We start from the raw sequence: 11,779 nt of genomic DNA, 5'->3' as shown, positions 1-11,779 counted from the left end.
TTTAGTCATGTACATGTATCATCCACAGACTAGCCAAGCTAAGTTCAGAGAAGCTTAACATCAAGAGGCCGGAAACCTGCTGATGAATTTTTCTGTCAAAACAAAACAAAATCTCTAATAAAAAAATCCAAGGCAGGCAGAGTTTGCCATCTTATTTGGAAGGAATGCTCACATCGATGAAATTATGGATCATTTGAAGTCTAGTATCATGTTCAATTCTATTCTAGCTGCAAAGCAGCTTTAAAAAAAAAAAAGAAACCTAAGAAGTTAACTTAACTTTAAAAACATTACTCCTAATGCTACTTCCCTATATGGAAACAGTAATTTTAGTATTCTAGTGGCCTGAGAGTGCATTTACTCTTCCCCCCTGGGGTCAATCAGAAGACAATTATCACCATCATCATCAGTACTGTTTCACCTAGCACTTTCTGAGTTTCTAAACAAAACACTAACCCCTCAATTTCAGAATCAAACTTCAATGCAAAAAAAAAAAAAAGACAGTGAGAGCGAACAATGTTGGGCAATAGTAGGCTATATCTACTTTACGCTGAAATCCCAACCAATTTCCAAAGATAAACAGATATGTTGGTCAAGTTTAAGTGAAGGGTAGTTTAATATACTGAACCATACTTCAACAGCCTTCCTGATCAAACATGAATGTTCCCAAGTCCACCTGCCATAGTTCATGTCTTGTAGGCAAATTTTCACACAAATAATGACTAATGAGCACTTGGTTTGCTCTTTAATTAGATTATAAAATTTTTGCTATGTTGATTCTCGATATTTTATTTTGGCTCCTTCTCTTGCTGCTCCATCAGCTTCTTCATTGGCTGCAAACCCTGAATGGCCAGGAACACGCACCCATTTAATGTCTATGCCTTGAATAAGTGTATTGAGCTTAACAAAGTCTTCTTTGTTAATGACATCTTTTCCTGTGCTTGTTTTCCAGCCATTTTTCTTCCAGTCTTTAACCCAACTCGTCATACCATTTATAGTAAACATACTATCTGTGTAAACTAAGAACCAGCTTACTGATGTTTCGATTTTTGGCTTGTTTGATTGCTTTACAGGCAGCATGTATTTCTACTCTTTGGTTCGTCTGTTGCCCAGGAAGTCCATAACGCACATTAAGGGGATGGCCTGGTTCCCAGTAAATACCAATGCCTGCTTGAGCTTTCTATGTTACTGGAGCAGCAGCCATCTGTGGAAACCACAGCTGCATCTCCCATACTAGAAAATGTTTCTTTGCTAAGTGAAGGCACTGAGTCTGTATTTTGCTTTGTAAACTTTGCTCAAAGCTCGTCCTCTTCATCTGATGACTCAGGTCACTTTTCTTTTTCTTCTGTTGAACGATCAGGGCTTGCAGTATTTCGGACAAAGGCCTAAGCCTCATCCCCAATAGCAAACTTCTGGAACCTGGCGTCAGGAAATCAGTTCCCTTGTGCTTGACATTCATTCCAGGTGGGGAACATGCAGGTCTTGTGGCCTCTCCTCAGGGTGCAGAACATGTCAGTGCTCAGGCAGTGTGGGCCACAGTGGTTGAAGGCACCCATGACAACTCTGGAGATGGCGACTCAGAACCTCAGAATGGCCCACTCTGGGGCATAGTGACCAAGGGGAGGACACTCCTCACACCTGGGGCAGGAGAGGACTGGGCCAGAGCTTCTGCCCAGGCGGCCTCATCATTCTCCTTTCTTTTCAATTGTTGTGGTCATTGTGTAAATTGCCTTCCTAATTCTGCTCTCTTCATTCTGCATCAGTTCATGTAAGTCTTTCCAGGCTTCTCTGAGTCCATTATAGTCATCACCTCCTATTAAACTTTTATACCTCAATTTGTTCAGATATACTCTAATTGATGGGTACTCACTGTGTTTCCAGTTCTTTGCTACAAAAAGAGTACTACTAGGAATATATACACACATATAAGGATATATGTATATGTGTCTGTATGTATATATTTATATATTTTTTCTTTTCCTCCCCTCTGTCTTCATTGTCTCTGAGGTATATGCTCACTAGTGATATCACTATGTCGAAGAAACTTCCTATTCCTTGGCTCAAGAATCCTCTGAGTCTTGGACAAGGGTCTTGACCGGGGCCAAGACAGACTGAACATTCCATGAGTTTTCCAAATGCTTCCCAGTTCATCATCTGGGTTTTGGAGTAGGGATGGTAAAAGGATGTTTATTCAGGCCCCTGACACTCTCTTCCTCTGGGCATCCTTTCTATATATGTCTGTTTGACCTGTGACCCTCCAACTCCTGTTCCTTTCTGTTGCTTCTTTTCACTTGGAGTTCTCTCTTTATGCTAAACAATTAAGCAGCAATTGAACATGTACTTGTTAGGGGCAGCTAGGTGGTACAGTGAGTAGAACACTGGCCCTGGAGTTAAGAGGACCTGAGTTCAAATCTGGCCTCAGACACTCGACACACTTAGTAGCTGTGTGACCTTGGGCAAGTCACTTAACCCCAATTGCCTTGCCTTCCCCCCTGCAAAAATAAAATAAAAAGAAAATGTACTTGTTCTCTATATAAACCTTTCAGCTGCATGGTCTTTTCATTTCCAGCTTAGCTTAAGAGAAACTGAGGCACAAGTCCATTGTCTGCTGATTCCTTCTTTGCAAAACTCATGAAAATCTCTTGGAATTTTTTGCCCTCTTCCTGCCAGCTCTGTCTCTTTTTGAGGAAGTCTAAAACCATTATAAAACGGGAAGGACTCAGATTGGCCCATGAGAGCACAGTCTATATGAGCATGCATAGCAATCCCCCAGGCAGACTTTGAAACAGGTGTAGATGGTCTGTTTGTGGTAAAGAGGGGCCTTTGGGGTTGACCGCAGAACTGGAACAGAGTTAGGTAAAAGACTCTCAGAACGGCATTTCAGTCTTTCTTGCCTGGCTGTGCTGGAGGGAAGAGTGAGTACAGTAATCCTCTCTAGTGGGGAGAGAATCCTCAAGCCTTTGTCTCCCCCACCTACATCCCTACCCTGTGGCCTGTGACTACATGGCCCCGATATTGCTCCTGTTTCTGCTGTGCCCATTTTTTCCTGTTCTAGGTGAAGGAATATTGGTGACGGTTTAAATCTTGTGAGCTTTGAAAGGTTGGAAAAGTGAATACTGGGATTTGCTGGAGACTGAACACAGGTAGGGCAGCAGCAGAGGAGTTCAACAGTGACCTGCTTGGCCTAGCCCTGCTGTAGCTGAGATGCTGACTCATTCGGTGGCTATGATGAATCTGGAAGTGAACTTGGTGGGGCAAATGCCTTTTAGAAACTGCATTAAGCTTGAACTCAATGCCCCCAGGGCTGAGGTGGCACAGGGCAGAATGTGTCCCCAGTTATTAGGGTTAAACATTTACAATTTCTATTCTTTTTTTTATTTTTGGAGGCAATTGGGGTTAAGTGACTTGCCCAGGGTCACACAGCTAGTAAATGTCTGAGGCTGGATTTGAACTCACATCCTCCTGACTTCAGGACTGGTGGCTCTATCCACTGTGCCACTTAGGTACCCCTACAACTTCTATTCTTACTATATCCTCTCAGCAAATATCCTTTGTAAAAACTAATGGATGTTAATTAATTAGATGATACAAAGAGTGTCAATGATAAAAGACAGATATGAATTCTATCTTGTGACTGATATTGGAGAGAAGACATCAGAACAGGTTAGCAAGCTGATAGCATTAAAGCATCACCTCCCAACTTCTCAGAGGTACTCTTAGGATGCTGAGGGAGAGATGTAACCTTGCCTAGAGACCCAACTCATAAATGAGAGCAGGATTTGAGATAAGGATATTCCAGTTTCTACATGTGATTCACTTAAAACATCATTGTCTTTGGGGTTTCACATGGGAAACCAATTTTTTTTAGTAATCATAAAAGTCCTACTTCTTAGACTATCAAGGGACGGGTTGGAGAATGGAAGACATGATGCTGGTTGTCCAGGGTGGCCTAATTTCCTAATAGCATCCTAAGATGTAACACAGACTTAGAACCAATGACTAATGAGATGAAGCTATATTACTCACAAAAGTTGCTATCCCATCTAAAGAAAGCCACTGTCAGGCTGTGTTATCTGAGCCAAATTACTTGTTCCTTGATGTGTTAAAATGAGGGATGGTAAAAGATATTGTGAGGAAGAAGTGTTGCTCTTTGACAAGTGCTACATATTCTTGGGATACTGGGATGAAGCTCAGAGGCAACTCAGAGACATTGTTCTGGGGTGTCTCTAACCATTGATCTCATCACTTATCTGATTCTGGAGCATGCTGTCTGTGGGCTTTGGAACAGCATGAGTCACAAGCCCAGAATGATAGAAACAACCCTGTCCCATTCATCACAATGCCAATACAAGGGAAAGGACCCAGGCCCCAAACCATGGGCATTCAGACATAGTATTCTTTCTAGTTTCTATCAGGGCACTCATTATACACGCTTAGCACAAGCTCCACTCACCACTGAAAAATGAGATAATTGTGCAAAAATTAAAGTGTTATATAAATATTCTTATATAGGCTGGTTTCGTCCCAAATGTACCAATTCCTTTCCATTATCTGTCTTCCCTAAATATTCTGGCACAAGTTCAATCAGCTCTCACTTGAGCTCCAAGTGCAGTTTGAGGGGAAGCTGGAAGTCCTAGTACCTCATCCTGCTTACAATGCTGACAGTATCATCCTTAAGCCCCCACCTGTCTCTTTTTTCTTCCTAGAAAAAGTAGGAAGAATGACCATGCCTTTCTGCATTTTGGGTGGGGGTAGGGAAGCAGTGAAGTGAGATCAAGACAGCACCTGGAAAGGTCCCTTCTTGCTTAGTGTCCTGAAGAATTGCTAGTCTATTGTTTTCTGCTGGGTCTGTACAGGAAAAGACCCTTAGGATTTGCCTCATTGCTTCCCTTTGGAACATTCTCTCAGTATCTCATTTGTCCATGCCAGTCCCTGCTGGATGTTTTGTCACTGTGGGCATGTTGCATGAGAGAGAGAGAGAGTATTTTTGGATACCAGACCACATCATGGACAGGGTCACATGGAGAATCACTGTGAGGGGGTTTGGGTAGGGTAATCTGCACCCTGGGTTTTCTGGGACAGGACTGATTTCAGGAAAATAAAATGACTTTTAATGAGGCTTTGCAAATGAATGATCCTTGTCAAACCATGTGTCCCAATTTTTGGTATGGAAAAATGGTCCCTATGTGGTTGAGTGGGAGATGGGGAGAGGGAGTAGGCAGAAAACAATTGGAGAAGCCAAGGTAAGAGTTTTCCATGAAATCAGAGCTCCACAATGAGTTTGTGTCTATCGCTTTTTGGAATCGATGCTGTCTTTAGGTACCTCAGGGAGGCCTCTGGATGGGGCTCAGAGGACTGTGCTTCATTCTAGGGGATATTCACCAGCTTTCCTACCAGCAGGAGTTCACTCCCTTCTCATGGAATTTTCCATGAAATCTCTATGCTGAGTTCTGACAGCCGTAGGAATCACCAGCGGAATCTGAAGTATCCCAAAGAGTGTTCATTCGATGAGGCTGGAAGCTTGGCCATCTGGGTAATCTCCACATGCCCATATGGCCCAGAGTGAGGAGAGAGCTTCTGTCAGCAAGGATGCTGCTCCTCTGCCAACTCATCTAAACATAAAGCAAAGTTTAAAGTTTCCTGAGAATGGGCTAGGGTAAATGAAAGCATTCGTTGCTGATATCTCAAATAGAAAAGCATTTATAGCCAACCAGAGGCCAAGGATTATTCTAAGGGGAAAAAGAGAAAAGTTTCCATAGCCCATCGTGTGAGGTAAATAAAATGTGAAGATTTCACACAGAAGATATGTATAAATATATCTATACTAAGAGATGTTTAAAAATCAAGAAATAGGGAAGTGAAAAAAAATTCTGAGGCTGTGAGAGTCTGATGGCTCAGCCTCTGGGAAAGTTTACTCTGAAACTTTTTGTTCTTTCTTCTGGTTCTGGTTTAAAGATTTGCTCAGTAAAAATAGGGTCACTGTGACCTGCTTTCCTTTACTGCAAAAGTATTGTAAGAGAATGGAGAGGGTCTCCCCCTCCCCTTATCCTATTCTCCTTCTTTAGATTTATAGATGTCACCTCAGTTGTAATCATTAACTAAGGAAATGGGAATTAGAGTTTCTGTGCCTCAATTTCCTGGTTCTTTGTCTAGCTTTCGGGCTCAGATTGTAAGCCCACCTCCCAGCCAATGGTGAGAAGGGTCAGAGGTGGGCGGGAATTCTCTTGTGTTACATATAATTATTGGTGCTTTGCCCCTTGTAAAGCACCTTCATTGCTAGATCTGTTCTAGCAGAGGATGCCCTATTCTCGAGAACTGAATAAAATTTATTTCTGTTTCCACCCTGAGATGGCTCCTTATTATAAATTTAATTAGTGAGGGTCTTTCATCCCACACACCTGTGAATAACCTTATGATTTCTATATTTTGAGAAATGAGTAGAATGTACATAGTTCCTTTGCTGATTGTGATAATATCAACTAACTGCTGCTGAGACCAGGGATATGGGGGTGCTCACCCTCTGCCTCTCCACTAAGGAGACCTTCTTAATTCTGGACCCATACATATGGACCAGGGTCAGTCCTAGGAGATTCTGGCCCCTAACAAGAGGGTTTGGACTCCTTTCTTTCTTTCTGTCTTTCTTTCTTTCCTTCTTTCTTCCTTCCTTCCTTCCTTCCTTCCTTCCTTCCTTCCTTCCTTTCTTTCTTTCTTTCTTTCTTTCTTTCTTTCTTTCTTTCTTTCTTTCTTTCTTTCTTTCTTTCTTTCCTTCTTTCTTTCTTTCTTTCTTTCTTTCTTCCTTCCTTCCTTCCTTCCTTCCTTTCTTTCTTTCTTCCTTCCTTCCTTCTTCCTTCCTTCCTTTCTTCTTTCTTTCTTTCTTTCTTTCTTTCTTTCTTTCTTTCTTTCTTTCTTTCTTTCTTTCCTTCTTCCTTCCTTCCTTCCTTTCTTTTTAAGTTTTTAACATTCATTCTTACAAGATTTTGAGTTCCAATTTTTCTTCTCCCTCTCCCCTCCCCCTCCCCATACAGCATGCAATAGGCTATACACATTAGTCATGCTGTGAAAGAAGAAACAGAATAAAGGGGAAAAATCACAAGAAAGAAAAAAAAGAGAGAGAAATTAGTATGCTTCCATCTGCATTCAGACTTTATAGTTCTTTCTCTGCATATAGAGAATATTTTCCATCATGAGTCCCTTGGAATTGTCTTAGGTCATTGCACTGCTGAGAAGAGCTAAGTCTATCAAAGCTGGTCATCGCGTATTGTTGCTGTTACTATGTACGATGTTCTCCTGGTTCTGCTCACTTCATTCAGCATCAGTTCATGTAAATCTTTCCAGGTTTTTCTGAAATCCACCTGCTCATTATTTCTTATAGAACCATAGTATTTCATTACATTCATATACTACAACTTGTTCAGCCCTTCCCTAATTGATGGACATCCCCTCAATTTCCAATTGTTTGCTACCACAAAAAGAGCTGCTATAAATACTTTTGTACATGTGGTGGACTCCTTTTCTTAAACTACTCTGGCTCTTTATACCCCATCCACCCTGGGGCTCTAGGGAGAATCACTTTGGCATATGTCTAGGGTCTTCCCAAAAGAGGGAAATAGGAAGGTACTCAGTGTATAGTGTTGCTGTTCATACTTCTTGAAGAGGACCAATGACATCACAGGGGTGATTTCTCAAGTTGTGCATGAATTGGATTTAAATGAGGCAAAGCTGCTCAAAGCTGTCAGCCTCACTCCGTCCTCTACAGTCATAAAAGAACAGTGTCAAGACAAAAGTCAAGATGACTTGGAGATGGCCCAAGATGCAGTGGATGACCTTGGCCTTTCTAAATTAAGGTCTTTCTCAGGCCTCAGTTTGTCTTTGGCAACACCCTTTCAATGACTAAGGGCTAGGCAAGAGTTGAGACAAAAGATGGTTTAATTTACCATCACAAAAGTATCAAACTGGGAGGGAAAGACCTCAAAGATTTTGGCAGGAACAAAAATAGGATAACAATTTAGATCCTTCACACAAAAGATACTTTTTTTTTTTTTCAGTTTACAACACATGGTTCTACATAATTTTGAGTTCCAGATTTTCTCCCCTCCCTCCCCTCTCCCTCCCCAAGATGGCATGGAATCTCATATAACCACCACGTATAACTTCGCATTGAATTAGTCAAGTTGTGGAGAAGAATTATGACCAATGGAATGAATCATGAGAAAGAAGAAACAGAACCAAAAAAAAAAACCAAAAACAAAAACAAAAGAGAAGAAAAAAAGGCAAGCATGAAGTGTGCCTCAATCTGCATTCAAACTTCACAGTTCTTTCTCTGGATGGAGATAGCATTCTCCATCGTGAGTCCTTTGGAGTTGTCCTTGCACCTTGTGTTGCTGAGAAGAGTGAAGTCTGTCAGGGTTAGTCCTCACAGAATCCATGTATCTGTGGTTGTGTACAATGTTCTCCTGGCTCTGCTCCGCTCACTCAGCATTATGTTGTGTAGGTTTTTCCAGGTTGTTATGAAGTCTGTATCATCCCCACTTCTTATAGCACAATAGTATTCCATTACCTTCATATACCACAGCTTGTTCAGCCATTCCCCAATTGATGGGCATCCCTTTGATTTCCAATTCTTGGCTACCACAAAAAGAGCCGCTATAAATATTTTTGTACATATAGGTCCTTTTCCCTCTTGTGTGATTCCTTTGGGATACAACCCTAGAAGTGGTACTGCTGGGTCAAAGGGTATGAATATATCTATGGCCCTTTGGGCGTAGTTCCAAATTACTCTCCAAAATGGCTGGATTAGTTCACAACTCCACCAGCAATGTAACAATGTTCCAATTTTCCCACATCCTCTCCAGCATTTATCATTTTCCTGTTTTGTTATTTTAGCCAATCTGACAGGAGAGATGTGGTATCTAAGAGTTGTTTTGATTTGCATTTCTCTAATCAGTAGTGATTTAGAGCATTTTTTCATATGCCTATAGATAGCTTTAATTTCTTCCTCTGAAAACTGCCTGTTCATATCCTTTGACCATTTCTCAATTGGGGAATGGCTTGTATTCCTACATATTTGGCTCAGTTCCCTCTATATTTTAGAAATGAGGCCTTTATCAGAGATACTAGTTGTAAACATTTTCTCCCAATTTTCTGCTTCCCTCCTAATTTTTGTTGCATTGGCTTTTTTGGTACAAAAACATTTCAATTTAACATAATCAAAATTATCCATTTTGCATTTTGTAATGCTCTCTATCTCTTGTTGGGTCACGAATTCTTTTCTTTTCCATAAATCTGATAAGTAAACTATTCCTTGCTCTCCCAAATTACTTATAGTATTGATGAGGGTTTGGGGTGAGAGGTGCTTGACACCCCAAAGTACCGACACACCGGGTCCTGCCGAAAGAATTCGACTCAAGCTTTCTCAGCCAAGGGAAAAGATAAAGTTTATTAAGAGTTAGCCAAATAGGCCTGCCCCAAGACATTCCACCCCTTGCGATGCCTGTAAGGAAAGCGGGCCAGACCCATCTGATCTAGATTGGTTCTGACCCCCTTCATGGAGGCAAGATGGAGATTATATACACAAAGGTTGTGGGAGGGATTGAGGGGTGGTCTGGGGTGACCAGAAGAGGGGTCTAGGGAGGGACTTAAGGATGAGGTCAGACTCCAGGGTGAGGGAAATAGCTGAAGGCTATATGGAAATGACAGACCATAAAGGGCTAGGGTAACAGAGCTAGGGCATAGATATTTTGATCAGGAATAAGGATGGGAAACAGGATTAAGGGTGGGAAAGAGCTGGACAATAGAGGACTGGGCAAGGTAGGCATTTGGGCTTAATGGTTATAGCCTCAGGCCAAGGCTAGATCAAGTGGGAAGATTCAAGGAGAATTCAAGGGTTCAAGGGGTTCCCAGAGACTGTGCCCTCATCAGTATCAGCCTTTACTCCTAAATCATGAACCCATTTTGACTTTATTTTGGTATATGGTGTAAGATATTGGTCTATGCCCAGTTTCTGCCATACCATTTTCCAATTTTCCCAACAGTTTTTGTGAAATAGTGAACTATTAGCCCAGAAGCTGGCCTCTTTGGGTTTATCAAAGAGTAGATTGCTATAGTTGTTGACTTCTCCATCTTGTATTCCTATTGTATTCCACTGATCCACACCTCTGTTTCTTAGCCAGTACCAGGTAGTTTTGATGACTGCTGCTCTGTAGTACAGTTTAATATCTGTTTAATTCTCCCTAGAGCTCCAGGGTGGATGGGGTATAAAGAGCCAGAGAGTAGTTTAAGAAAAGGAGTCTACCACATGTACAAAAGATACTTTTACAAAAGAAACACAAGCATGTGCTGACAAAGACTTAAGCATCAGTAATGACTTGAGAAGTTAAAATTTGGCACTGAATTCACAAGATTTTGATGTACAAATATTTTGTGGGACTACTGAACTGATATTTCATCTTCAGCTCTGCACTATCCAAACAAACCCTTCCAGGTCCCTGTGTTATGGCAAGCCAGGCCAAGGACTGGGCTCATCTTCCTGCTGGTGGTCATCACCTTCTTCAAGAAGCACTGGAATAGTTGCTGGGGACCACTTCCCACGAAGAGACAACACTGGGTAGATTCTGGAAGCTTCCAACTTCTTGAACTCACAAGGTCACCTCCAAGGCTTCGAAGTTCATCTCAGGATTGATATTCAATCACTTATACTCAGAGAAAGAAAAGAGAACAGAGGAGGGAGTTAAGACCCCAAGACTTAAACTCAGGCTTGCCTAAGCCAGCACATGTTATTTAGCTGTCATTTGTTCACCATCACCATGTTGATGAGTGGGAGAAAGCACCTGCCCCTTTACCTTAATTCCAGGGATAAGACTATAGAGCCCCTACTGGGAAAGAATGTAATCTGGAGGGTAAAACTGATGAGGGCACAGTCTCTGGGAACCTCCTTGAATCTGGAATACAGTCTCTGGGAGCCCCCTTGAACTCTCCTTGAATCTTCCAACTAGATCTGCCTTCCCCTAAGGCCATAAGCCTTACATTATCATTAGGCCCAAATCTCTACCTAGCCTTGCCCTTTATTGTCCAGCTACTTCCCACCCTTGATACTATCAATATCCATGCCTTCAGCTACTTCCCACCCTTAATCGCATTCTCTTGGTTCCTGGAGTCTGACCTCATCTTGTCCTCCTTAGACTCCTCCTCAAGACCCTCCCTAAGGCCCTCCTCTAGTCACCCCAGACCACCCCTCAATCCCTCCTACAATCTTTGTGTCTATAATCTCCATCTTGCCTCCATGAAAGGGCTCAGATTCAATCTAGCTCAGTAGAGTGAATCTGGCCCACTTGTGAAAACAGGCATCACAAAGCGTGGGATTTCTTAAGACAACTCATTATGGTGAATCCTTAATAAACTTTGTCTTTTCCCTTGGCTGAGAAGGCTTGAGTCGAATTCTTTTGTCAGGACCCAGAGTGTAGGTATTTTGGGGTCTCAAGCACCCCTAGAAATGTATGATTCACTACCCATCATCCTTTTGCTTAGACCTCTTCAAAACCACTCCCTTTGTGTTCTAATGACCAAGCTACTCCTCCTGACTTAGTAGTGGTCAATTCTTTCTGATGCAGTGTTGACATAGTTTTTAGCTGCCCTGTAATGGGCAGAGGAGGACCAAGTGATAACCAGGCTCTGCTACATCATCCAAAGTACCAAACCCTTAAGAGTTTTGCCACCCATTTCCCTGGAAGTGGCCAGGGTGTGGGCTCAGTACTCCATGGTAGATGTAGGCAGAGCTGACCACGGA

The 11,779-nt window shown here is 42.0% G+C and overlaps 1 pseudogene; it reads right to left on the bottom strand.

Annotated features, from left to right (window-relative positions):
• Window positions 1-765: 765 nt before the first annotated feature.
• Window positions 766-1,583, bottom strand: LOC118829361 (annotated as a pseudogene).
• Between the last annotated feature and the right edge of the window lie 10,196 nt (window positions 1,584-11,779).

The sequence above is a fragment of the Trichosurus vulpecula genome, chromosome 8 (assembly GCF_011100635.1).
Source record: "Trichosurus vulpecula isolate mTriVul1 chromosome 8, mTriVul1.pri, whole genome shotgun sequence".
NCBI lineage: Eukaryota > Metazoa > Chordata > Mammalia > Diprotodontia > Phalangeridae > Trichosurus > Trichosurus vulpecula.
Note: the sequence above shows the minus strand (reverse complement) of the source record. Positions and strands in the feature narration are given on the sequence as shown.